The following is a 12,684-nucleotide window of genomic DNA, read 5'->3' on the forward strand; positions in this document are numbered from 1 at the left end:
AGACAGATATTACCTCATTTGATATGTTCCACGTTGATACAACTGCATTCCTAAATGAAACCTCCACACTAGCAGCGTTAGACAAATTGAGGAAGCGGAAACAATATAAACACCGCTAAACGAAGAGTCTCCTCTACACATGTACCCAGGATCTAGGATTAATAAGACTGTGACATTACGGCTCACTAGGACAACCGTTTTCTCATTGAGTGCGGCAACTGCACATTGCACACTGCGAGGAATAACACACAGACATAGGGTTCTTCAGCGCTGTGTTTGCACTCTTCCTCCTTCAAGTGGGTTTTAAGTTATTTCGGATTTATCCTGTTTTCCCGCTCTACTTATATGCACACTTCGAATTTGTTACTCTTTCTAACAGTCTGTTGCAATGTACGGACATAAATGTAGATGTACACGATACTGTAAGGAACAGAAACTATTTTATTGCGTTCACAGCCACACAAACAGTTTAATTATCGATTTAAAATATGTAGCAAGTCATTATTAGACAATTTGCACAAAAACAGAAAAGAGGATAATAAAATGAAATGATACTAAAGAAAAATTCGAACTAAATTATAAATAAAAATAACTTTAGTTCGAGTTGCACAACAGTATAAGAGTTAGTATTTTTCGTGAACAGGTCAGTCTTTGCAGAACCTAAATGAAGGACATATTTCGACCTCGAGAAAATAAATATTTTGTGGCGAGATGTTGCCTCCAGGAAGCGTTATTAAAGAATCACCTGAAATAAGGTTCCCACACAGTCTTGTCAACAGAGCGACGAGTTTCCAGTTGCGTTCGGAGTGGGACCCTGCCCTAGCAGCTATAAGCATGAGTCTGGGCAACACTAACTGCGCAGGGAGTCGAAAGACGGTCTGCCCTCCCCCCTCCCCTCTCACCACCCTCTTCCCTATCCGCCTTCCACTCGAAACTGATGCACCCGCAAGGGAAAGGGGTGAGGAGAGGCGGCTGCCGCTTGAGTATATGTACAGTGATAATGAAAACACTCTGCAGCTTGAAGGGTGGTAGTACAGACGAAAACAAGGCGAAAATGTCGAGTGAACATGGGCTGTATGATTGATACCTTAAACGTTATGAACAGTGAAACTTCCTGGCAGATTAAAACTGTGTGTCCGACAGAGACTCGAACTCGGGACCTTTGCCTTTCGCGGGCAAGTGCTCTACCAACTGAGCTACCGAAGCACGACTCACGCCCGGTACTCACAGCTTTACTTCTGCCAGTACCTCGTCTCCTACCTTCCAAACTTTACAGAAGCTCTCCTGCGAAACTTGCAGAACTAGCACTCCTGAAAGAAAGGATATTGCGGAGACATGGCTTAGCCAGAGCCTGGGGGATGTTTCCAATGTTCTGGAAACATCCCCCAGGCTGTGGCTAAGCCATGTCTCCGCAATATCCTTTCTTTCAGGAGTGCTAGTTCTGCAAGTTTCGCAGGAGAGCTTCTGTAAAGTTTGGAAGGTAGGAGACGAGGTACTGGCAGAAGTAAAGCTGTGAGTACCGGGCGTGAGTCGTGCTTCGGTAGCTCAGTTGGTAGAGCATTTGCCCGCGAAAGGCAAAGGTCCCGAGTTCGAGTCTCGGTCGGACACACAGTTTTAATCTGCCAGGAAGTTTCATATCAGCGCACACTCCGCTGCAGAGTGAAAATCTCATTCTGGAAACATCCCCCAGGCTGTGGCTAAGCCATGTCTCCGCAATATCCTTTCTTTCAGGAGTGCTAGTTCTGCAAGTTTCGCAGGAGAGCTTCTGTAAAGTTTGGAAGGTAGGAGACGAAGTACTGGCAGAAGTAAAGCTGTGAGTACCGGGCGTGAGTCGTGCTTCGGTAGCTCAGTTGGTAGAGCACTTGCCCGCGAAAGGCAAAGGTCCCGAGTCTCGGTGGGGCACACAGCTTTTAATCTGCCAGGAAGTTTCATATCAGCGCACACTCCGCTGCAGAGTGAAAATCTCATTCTGGTTATGAACAGTTATTCATCTTCGGTACTCACACTTCTTCTGTGGCAAGCTCGAAGCTAATAGGTGCCAGTTACAGAGTGTAATTAAAGAGTTAGGACACATTCCTCCGTTATTGCCCTTGGTTACCCTATGCGGTAAACATCTGTTAGTGTTGTTATTGTAAATCGGATTCCCAGCTCTGTGCATGTGCAGTGCAAGCACTAGTTGAAAAGGAACCAGTTTATGTTTCGATATGTTAGTAGAATACTTTTACATAGTAGTTTTATCTTTGCACTTACCAACATAATGCAAGCGTATTATTCCACACAGGAAATCAGGAAATGGCTGACATGATTTTCTTTTTTTTTTAGTTTTTAAAACGATTACTAGCAAATCTGTCACTGTTGCAGTGCATCTGTTTGGCGACTAGTTTCGAAACAACTGGGTCATCCGTAAGCTGCCGTTTCGAGGCCGCACTGGAAGTGCCTTATCTTAATAAAAAATATCACAGTGGCAATGTGTATTAGGATATCATCCTTGTCGCTAAATCTGTTTTCATATGTGGTACTCTAGTGATAAGTTGGTGGTTATCCTGATTGAGATATTTGCTAGCTTTCTTTTAATGGGGGATCCCACTGTCATGGCCTTTGATGTCCTTAATGGTTCGTAATGACTAAGTGCGCTTTCATTACCCTTACTCAGGCAGCAGCAGATAAGTAATATTTTTCTCGACATTAGACAAACTGTTGTAGTAGCTGTTCCACACCCACATACTCATACATTAGACTCCTTTCTCCCCTCGTCGCAACCTGTCCGTCCGCCCTTTTTTCTACCCGTTCATCAGATTCACCTGTTAGTCCACAGAGCAGTAATCAGTGACACTACACACTTATGCGAATTTTTTGACTTATACCTTCCTATTCCTTTAATCTTTGCATATAAGGTAATGTAAGATTTATTTGTTCAGAGATCATTTTGAATTTCACTATGCATGTTGTTTTGTATTAAAACGTAATCGTAAAATGTCACATATCCTTCAGAAGGAGTCTTTGTACAGATATGAACTGTCGTTGATGCTGTGTGGACTATCTGTCAGCATTAAGCTGTCTGAGAGAGGCCTAGAGAGCTGAAAACTGCTTCTTATTACACTACCAGGTAAGTAATTACGTGGAACGTCAATGATATGTCTTCAAATCAAAGAAGAGGGCATCCGAAATGTCAAGACATTATACACTAAATGGCGAGATGGCAGTAAACGAATAGAAAATAAAAACTACATGTATTTCGTGCCAGTGAAAGTGAATTGTAAAAAAAAATCTAACATATATGTGCAGAAGAACGTTAAGAATGACGCAAGAAACAGAAAAACCAGTGAGTAATGCTAATGATTTGATACTTTTTATAGTAACATGGTGAAACGTGAGAAGTGTTCGTGATACTAAGAAACCAAATTGTAAGTAAAAACATATTGTTAGCGCGACCACTGAAAAACTTTAAAATAAAGTGTAGCGCGCTTGATCTTAACAACACTTTTATTAAAGTCGCAAAAGACATGTTCGACCTATATATGCGTAAAATGTGTAATAGCGACTGTAGAGGAAGCGGGTGCACAAAAATAAGACCAAATAAACTTTGATTCATTTAACGCAGCAGATAACAAGATCTGAAAGTAAACTGTACGACCTTTTTTCCCCCAATGTACTTATTTTCGTGGGAAATACATGTTTTCTAACTCTATTGTAGACTCAAGTTGCGCACCAAGGGTGTCAAGTGACACCCAGTATAGTGAATTTTCTCCACGGGTCACTACGCGAGATGTATTAGGGGGGAAAGGGGGGGGGGTAATATGTTGTGCGATTCCTCCTGAAAATTGCTGCTCCGTGATGCACAACGCCTCTCTTGTAACGTCTGCCAGTCACTCGCCAGCTAAACGATCCCGTGACGAAAAGCGCCGATCTTCCTCTATCAGTCCTATCTAATAGGGATCCCACATACATGAACAGCACTCAAGAATAGGGCGAACAAGCGCCTTGTAAGCCACTTCTTTCGTGGATGAGCTACATTTCCTTAAGATTGTTCAGCTGAATGTGAGTCTGGTATCTGCTTTTCCCACTATTTGTTTTAAGTGTTCATTCCACTTCTGGTCGCTCTGGATGGTTACATCTAGATATTTTACGGCGGACACAGTCTCCAGCTGTTTGGCATCAACAGTGTAGCTATACAGTAGTGGATTTCTTTTCCTATGTATGCGCAATATGTTAAATTTATTTACCTTTGGGGTCAACTGTCAGAACCTCCACCATTCATCAATTATCTGCAGGTCGTTCTGCAAATTCTTATTATCTTCTGCCGTTGCTACTTTGATATAGACAACTACATCATCTACGAATAGCCTTAAAGAGCATCCGACGCTTTCTACTATTTACACCCATCAAAAAAATTTTTGCATCACCCCAGTTCCCAGGACTCCTGAAGATAGACGTTGACTGTGGATATTGTATCACAGACACTGTCCCTTTGACTGTACAGAGATGTCACTAAACCCGCCCAAAGATGTAAACAACCACGCGTGAGCAGCGCCTATTAGACGGAGGGGGTCCGACAGCCGACCAGTTCCAGTCATTCCACCAGGAAGGAGGTATACGGTTCCTCGTGTCTATAGTTCAACCATGACTATACGGTCAGTACCGCGGCTGTATCGCGTCCCAATTGTTACTTTGTGCCAGGGAGGGCTCTCAACAAGAGAAGTGTCCAGGCGTCTCGGAGTGAACCAAAACGATGTTGTTTGGACATGGAGGAGATACAGAGAGACAGGGTCGGTGACTTGCCTCGCTCAGGCCGAGTAAGGGCAACTACTGCAGTGGATGACCGCTACCTACGGATTATTGCTCGGAGGAACCCTAATAGCAATGCCACTATGTTGAATAATGCTTTTTGTGCAGCCACAGGACGTAGTATTATCACTCAAACTGTGCGCAATAGGCTGCATGAAGCGCAAAATAACTCCCGACGTCCATGGCGAGGTCAACCTATGCAAACACGACACCATACAGCGCGGTACAGATGGGCCCAACAACATGCCGAATGGACCGCTCATGACTGGCATCACGTTCGCTTCACCGATGAGTGCCGCTTATGCCTTCAAACAGACAATCGATGGAGACGTGTTTGGAGGCAACCCGGTCAAGCTGAGCACCTTAGACACACTGTCCACCGAGTGCATCAAAGGTGGAAGCTCCCTGCTGTTTTGGGGTGGCATTATGTGGGGACGAGTTACGCAGCTGGTGGTTATGGGAGGCTTCGTAACGGCTATACTTTACGTGAGTGCCATCCTCCGACCGAAAGTGTGGCCATATCGGCAGTATACTGGCGAGTAACTCGTCTTCATGGACGACAATTCGCGCCCCCATCGTGAACATCTTGTGAATGACTTCCTTCAGTATAACGACATAGATCCACTAGAGTGGCCAGCGCGTTCTCCAGACATGAATCCTATCGAACAGGCCTGGGTTAGAGTGAAAGGGGCTGTTTATGGACGATGTGACCCACCAACTACTGTGAGGGATCTACGCCGAATCTCCGTTGATGAGTGGGAAAATCTGTACCAACGGGGCCTTGATGCGCTTGAGGATAGTAAGCCACGACGAATATATGCATAGATCAATGCAAGAGGATTTGCTACTGGGAGTTAGAGATACCTGTGTGTGCAACAATCAGGACCACCACCTCTGAAGGTCTCGCCGTGTGGTGGTCCAACATGCAGTGTGTTTCTTTCATGAGTAATAAAAAGGGCGGAAATGATGTTTATGTTGATCTCTATTCCAATTTTCTGTACGGGTTCCGGAACTCTCGGAATCGAGGTGATGCCAACCTATCTTTGATGTGTATATATTATAAGCAGCAACGATACTGTCACACTACCATATGGTAATCCGGTCATTACCTCTACATCTGTCAGTTTTGCTCCGTTAAGAGCGACTTTTTGAGTTCTATGTGCAAGAAAGTCTTGAATCCAATAGAATGTCTGCTTCGATACTTCGTAAGTTCGTATTCTTTCATTAAACAGCAATGCGGGACGGTGTCAAATGCCTTACTGAAATCAAGGAACACGCCATAAACCTGACCGCTGTTGAACTCTGCGCTGTGGATCTCATGGAAGAACAGAGCGAGCTAAGTTACGCTGGATCTCTGTTAGCGTAATTCACGTTCATTTATGTAGAGGAGATTTTAATTTTCCTACAACGTAATAATTCTTGAGCATGAAATATGTTCCATAATTCTGCGACAGACTGACGTGAACTTATCGGTCTATAATTGTGTGGATGTGTCTTATGGCCTTTCTTAAAGACAGGAATGATCTGCGTTCTAGTACTGAGTAATTACTCTACACAGTAATTACCCAGTCTGACACAACACTCAAATATTATTTAACTCTGAACTTCAGTACACTGTTCTGAGTAACGGCTCTATCTCTCTGCTAGAAGAGAACTATGATGAGGCCTCACCCTCGCCCGCATGAAACTGAGGTTTATCTTTTAAATTTTCCACCCATCAGATACATCACTCTCCAGCGCCACTCCGGATTGCAACGACAGTGTGCCTTCCGGCCTGAGTTTCGTAGTTGTTCTGTTTCATAATGCGACCACCAAAGGGCGGCAGATGACTTCAAACTCCGACGAGAAGGCAGAGCCATGCATTCACGTGGTAAATACAGTGTATTTTCCTCCATTTCACATATTTAGGTCAATGTTACATTACTTTCACTGAGAATGTTTCACTTAACGTGTAAAGGTTTTTAAACAAGGTAATGAAGCTCCACTTATATTTTATAAACGGTTATATTTAGATTGGCACAATCGTGCGTGTTAATGATGTCAATGTTTGACGATAAGCACATTTTCGCTTGCAGACAGTACAGTAAATATTCGCACTAAGATCTATGAACAAATAGCACTGCTTCGGTTTTTATACACAAGTAAAATGTCCTTTTGTCTTTTAGCGTTAATAGATGAAGAAATAATACATCTTGTTTTGGAGGATTCCGATTTAAGTGACCTCTGCAGTGACGACAATGACGACGACTTTGAACCAAGTCACGTTGCATCATATGTGACCAATATTTGTGCGTGTCCAAGAGAAAAGCTGTTTTCCTTTATTCCGTATTACAAATTAATGTTTGTGTGTATTTGTGTGAGTGTAGTTTATTTTGCAACATGTGTGTGTTTATATAACTTTTGTCGTACTGTTGTATTCAAAGTCCTTGCAAGAAACATAAATAAAAACACTTCTTGAAGTGCACAGTTCATATTATTTTGACTAACAAACATGATCGTGCCAGTGACATTTAGGAAAAACTATCACCCTGAGAATTTTTTCTACATTTTTACCTGATTTTACAGGTCATAATTCATGGGAATTGGCATATTTCACACAAAGGTTTTAAAAAAGTTTCTCTCAGCATGGGAAGGGATAAGAGTGGGCAAACAGAGCTGCGCTTAGACATGCGTACCGGCATACGGTATTGTTTCAGGACGTGTCTTCGTCGACGTCTCTTAACCGCGGCTACGTCTGGCAGCGACGGTCTTTTGTTTGCAGTTCCGTCGCCACGTACCATCTTTACCCGTGGATAACTATGTTTCATTTACGAACTTCATGTACTGTTTTATTAATTGCATTTGGGATATGTGGATATGCCATGATGCAACTAATCTGGTTACATCAGACTCACATCAGCGGTAATTCGTGAAACAACGTTTAATAATGATGTTCACTGGAACTCAAACTCGATCAGCAGGTATTATAGCCAGGGAAACACTTATGATATCATTCAAGCAGTAACCTCATAAATCTAGGCCATCAGATGACATGTTGTGCCACGAACTAGAATTATTCCTCCGCATAGTGACAGGTGAGCGATTTATCGAAGAAACTAGCTTGAGTAAAACCAAGTTTTTGAATGAAAGTGAACCAAAAAAGTCCAAATAATTATTCCTCCGCATAGTGACAGGTGAGCGATTTATCGAAGAAACTAGCTTGAGTAAAACCAAGTTTTTGAATGAAGGTGAACCAAAAAAGTCCAAATAGACTTTCCGCAGGCTTGTGTCCGTTAGGAAAACAACTTAAGGGGTGGGAGAGGGGGGGGGGGGGGGGTTGGACGTCAAACGGGACGACTTGTAGCAGGAGAGACTCCACAGGAATTTTTAATTTCCACTGTCTACAGTTTTAAAAATAATTTCGTAAAACTTTGTCAGAATGACCAGAAAGGATTCAGGATTTACACCTATAGAGGTGGAAGTTCAAAAATATAAGAAAATAATTTATTTTTTACATTTGTATTTCGCCTTTTTTTTGCTTACCATTGGCTGCATTTGTTGCTATAGGTACACTTTTCTTCATAAGTAAGGGAGATTCTTCGATGAATTTTGCACAGCGTACAAACCATACTTACAGGTGTATGAAACTCTAGAATTTTCAAAATATATTAAAAACTGTGGTAAAAATTGCGATAATTAAATATAAAATTTGAGTTTTTTCTAAACATGAGGTTTAAAATTTAACAGCACATTAATTTTTTCATAAATTAAAGAATTTCTAGAGTTTCATACACCTGTAAGTATGGTTTGTATGCTGTGCAAAATTAATCGAAGAATTTCCTTTACTTATGAAGAAACGTGTACCTACAGGAACAAACGCAGCCAATAGAAGTGAAAAAATGATGAACTTGCACATGTAAAAAAATATTTGGTTATTTTTTTTAACTTCCACTGCTATGAATGTGAATCCTGAATCCTTCCTGGTCATGCGGATAAAGTTTTATGAATTTATTTGTAAAAGTATAGACAGTGGAAATTAAAATGTCCTGTAGTGTCTCTCCTGCTCCAAGACGGCCCGTCTGACGTTCTACCCCCTTAAATTAAACTACACTTGCATTCTCAGTTCCGGTCCGAAACGTGGTATGTTTGCAATTTACATGCTGCTTCTTCTACTGACAGGTTGTGTTTCTGGTTTTTGGACCCAAGACTTGTACGATGCAGCTTTCAATCCAAAGCGAACCTAAGAAGTTCTTCTTCTCTCGTCCTGTAACCACTCTAACCTATAAGTATTTGCGCCTGTTAACAAGAGCAGAGATATAATTTACTTCTACATAGTTACTCTGCAAGCCACTGTACCTATACCAGTCATTTTCTTTCCTTTCCACTCGCGAAGAGAGAAAGGGAAAAACGTCCCTATGCCACCAAGTGCGTCCAGATTTCTCGTTTCTTGTCGTAGTGGTATCTACGCAAAATGTGTGCTAGCGGAAGAAGGATCATTCTGCTGTCAACCTCAAATGTAGGTTCTGTAACTGTTCTCAACAGTGCTCCTCGAAACGAACGTCGCCTTCGTTACTGGTATTCCCATCTGATTTCCCGAAACTTGTCTGTAATACTTGCGTGTTGCTCGAACCTACCGTTAACAAATCTAGCAATCCGCTTTCATGTAATCCTTTAATCCAACCTGGTGCGTATTCCAAACACTCGAGCATTACTCAAGGAGAAGTAGCACAAGCGTTCTATATAGGCGGTCTCCTTTACAGATGATATACGCTTTGCCAAAATTCTTCCAACAAACCAAAGCCGACCATTCGCTTTACCTTCCACAATCCTCACCTACTCATCCCTTCTTCTAATATTTTGCAACGCTACACCAGATATTTCAAAGACGTTGCTGTGGCAAGCAGGAAACTCCTAATGCTGAATCCAAACATTACGGTTTTTTCCATACTCATCCTAGTTAATTTAAAATTTTTATACACTGAAGCACCAAGGAAACTGGTATACGCATGCGTATTGGAATACAGGGATATATAAACAGGCAGAATACGACACTAAGGTCAGCAACGCCTATATAAGACAACACGCGTCTGGCGCGGCGCGGTGGTTATACTGCTGCTACAGTGGCAGATTATCAGCATTTAAGTGAGATTCAACGTGTTGTTATAGACGGCGCACGAGCGATGGAACACGGCATCTCCTTGGTGTTGATGAATTGGGGGTTTCCCGTATGATCATTTCACGAGTGTACCGTGAATATCAGGAATTCGGTAAAACATCAAATCTCCGACACCGCTGCGACCGGAAAAAGATCCCGCATGAAGAGGACCAACGGCGACTGAAGAAAATCGTTCAGAAGTGCAATCCTTCCGCAAACTTCTGCAGATTTCATTGCAGGACTATCAACAACTGTCAGCGTGCGAACTGTTCAACGAAACATCATCGATATGGGCTTTCGGAGCCTAAGGCCCACTCGTGTACGCTTGATGACTGAACGACACAAAGCTTTACGCCTCGCGTCGACCCGTCAACACCGACATTCGACTTTTGATGACTGGAAACATGTTGTATCGTCGAACGAGTCTCGTTTAAGACTGTATCGATTGCATAGACGTGTACAGGTGTGGAGACGACCTCATGAACCCATTGACCCTGCATGTCAGCAGGGGACTGTTCAAGCTGGTGGAGGCTCTGTAATGATGTAGTGTGTGTGCAGTTGGAGTGAAATGGGACCCCTGGTACGCCTAGATACCATTTTGACAGGTGACACATACGCAAGCATCGTGTTCGATCACCTGCATCCATTCATGTCCATTGTGGATTCCGACGGGCTTGTGCAATTCCAGCACGACTGATGGATACACCACACTTTCAGAATTGCTACAGGGTTGCTCCAGAAACACTCTTCTGAGTTTAAACACTTCCACTGGCCACTGAACCCCCAGAGATGAACGTTATTGAGCATATCTCGGATGTCATGCAACGAGCTGTTTAGAAAATATCTCCACCCCTTCCTACTCTTACGGATTTATCGGCAGCCCTGCAGGATTCATGGTGTCAGTGCCATCCAGCACTACTTAAGATGTTAGTGGAGTCGATACACGTCGTGTTGCGCTTCTTCTGCCTGTTCGGCGTGGGGGCTACACTATATTATGGAGGTGTACCAGTTTCTTTGGCTCTTCAGTGCATATTTAAGGGGCTCCGGAACGCCCTATACTTGCAATGTTAAAATAACGCTTATAAATTACATCTTTCCTCACAAAGTATTTGAGGTAGGAAGTTGAACTTTTTACAGATTATTTATTGGAATATGGGCTACAAATTAACACAGGGATTTCACAAAATTTTAGTTCAGTTATTAAAAATGATTTTTTTTTCAATTGTAATGAAAATTCACAACATTTTTTTTGCAATTTTTTATTTATATATTCAAAAATATGCAGTTTTTTGGAAAAAGGCTGTGTTAAATAATGCAGAAGGTACTGTGTAACATTTACTGAAGGTTTGAAACAAATATGTTTGGAAGATCCGTAGAAAACATGTAATTAGTATGAGAAAATAAAAGTTTTGGGAATCGAGCGACAAAGAGTGGATTAACTTTTTAGTGCATTCCAGGTCCATAGGATGGATTATCTTCATCCTCTGCAAACTCCTCCTCCAGCTTCCTCTTGTTCCTCCTCCTGTTTACTCTTGCTTGTATTTCTAGACTCTTTACAGCCCTGTCTGCAGCCCGAAGGCGTTCCTTGTCTAAATCAAGCATCGCTCGTACCATGTTAGAACCTATCTTCATTCCCATATTTCTAAATATCTTTGGCTTTCCAACATTTCTCCTTTTCTTAAAAGCCTTCAGAGGATTTCTAATAACTTTACTTTTACTCATTATTATACTTCAACAAAACAGAGACTCAAGAAACAGAATTAATTATGAATATTTTCGAGATAACGACAGAGTAAATAAACATGAAACAATCGAAAATCACACCAGCGATATATATTGAACCATCACAGGTTAGCCACAACACCTACTTTATCTCACATCACTAAAATGTACCTGATGAACACGGACGTTAATAATAACACCATTTGACAGCAGTTTAACAGCGCCACAGTGCGTCACGCCCATGTAGAACACATTTAAAAAAAAATTTAAAAATAGTTGTAGTCTTCGGAATTGAATAAATTATATATCTATTAAAAGGTAAAAGTCTGCAGATTCAGAAAACGCAAAAAGTAAAAATTGAACTTTTCATGATTTTGAGCCTTTCCGGAGCCCCTTAAAGTTAATTACATCATCTAGAAATTTTGTCTAAGTCTTCTTGAACCCCCCTACAGTAACTCAGCGACGAGAACTTACAATACACCATACCGTCAGCAGCAAACAATCAACCATCCTGTTCGGCAGATCATTTATCTGTGTACGCTTCTGACGACACCCTTGTCTTTGATTAACGTTCGCCATCGAGGACAACATACTGGGTTCTGTTACGAAAGTCGTCTTTGAGCCACTCGCATATCTGGGAACCTATTCGATATCCTCGTACTTTCGCCAACATTTTGCAATGGAGCGCCGTATCAAACGTTTTTCATAAAACTGGATATGTGCAAAGTTTATTAAAACCGTAGTGATTAGTGGAAAGAAGCTTTTGTGTCTCAGCGAAATTTATTATATTCGAACTCAGAATACGTTCATGAATTCTGCCAACCGATATTAAGGATACAGGCCTGTAATTTTGCAGGTCCTTTCTTTTATGCTTCTCAAACGCAGGAGTCACCTGCAGTTTTTTCCAGTCGCTTGGAACTTTGCACTATACCAGACATTGGCGATAAATACAAGCTAAGTAATCGGCCAATGCGGTATTCTTTGGAGAATTAAACTGGGGTTACATACGAACGTGGCAAAATTTTTTTTCCAACTCTTTGAAT

General features: G+C 41.9%; 1 non-coding gene across 1 annotated transcript; it reads left to right on the forward strand.

Annotated features, from left to right (window-relative positions):
- Positions 1-1,534: 1,534 nt before the first annotated feature.
- Positions 1,535-1,609, forward strand: Trnas-cga (transfer RNA serine (anticodon CGA)). The gene has a single exon. It is a non-coding gene; the product is annotated as a tRNA-Ser (tRNA).
- The last annotated feature ends 11,075 nt before the right edge of the window (positions 1,610-12,684 follow it).

This window comes from Schistocerca nitens, chromosome 5 (genome assembly GCF_023898315.1).
Source record: "Schistocerca nitens isolate TAMUIC-IGC-003100 chromosome 5, iqSchNite1.1, whole genome shotgun sequence".
Lineage (NCBI taxonomy): Eukaryota > Metazoa > Arthropoda > Insecta > Orthoptera > Acrididae > Schistocerca > Schistocerca nitens.